Source organism: Arachis ipaensis, chromosome B06 (genome assembly GCF_000816755.2).
Source record: "Arachis ipaensis cultivar K30076 chromosome B06, Araip1.1, whole genome shotgun sequence".
Classification (NCBI taxonomy): Eukaryota; Viridiplantae; Streptophyta; class Magnoliopsida; order Fabales; family Fabaceae; genus Arachis; species Arachis ipaensis.
In genome coordinates this window covers 34,480,229-34,480,911 of record NC_029790.2, presented here as the reverse complement: position 1 = coordinate 34,480,911, position 683 = coordinate 34,480,229, and positions in this window count along the sequence as shown.

Sequence of the window (683 nt, the reverse complement as noted above, 5' to 3'; positions counted from 1 at the left end):
TAATTAGTAGGGTCATATTAACACACACTCCAACAATGTTGGCTTGAAAGACGAAATTACTACTGCTATTAATAATAAGGCTTTTAAAGATATATACTAAAAGCAATACCATTGAGAAGTGATCAATTATTGGAGTATTAATAAAGTTTCTTTGGCAGTTTAAGGTGAATAATTTATATAAGGGTAAAGTATTAAATTGGTTGTTATGTTTGGGTATAATTTTGTTTTGATTTTTAAATTTAAAAAAATTTTATTTAATTTTAATGTAATTCTACCGTAAAGTCAAAGTTAAATAATTAACAGAATATCATATATATGACAGTAGTATAAGAATAAGGTTAATAATCTAGAGAATAAGTACAAACTCTAAAATTACAAAATCAACTGTGCATGTATCAATATATTTATTTATCATTTTTCTTACAATTTAAATGAAATATTTTTTATAGAATTAAGGAGAATGATAAATAAATATATTGATGCATCTACGGTTAATTTTGTGTCTTTGGAGTTTGTACTTGTTCTCCAAATTATCAATCTTGTTCTTGTACTGCTATCATGTAGCATATTTCGTTAATTATTTAATTTTGATCTCACAGTAAAATTACATTAAAATTAAATAAAATATTTTTGGATTCAAATATAACACTTTAAATTTTAAGGACCAAAACAAAATTATACTC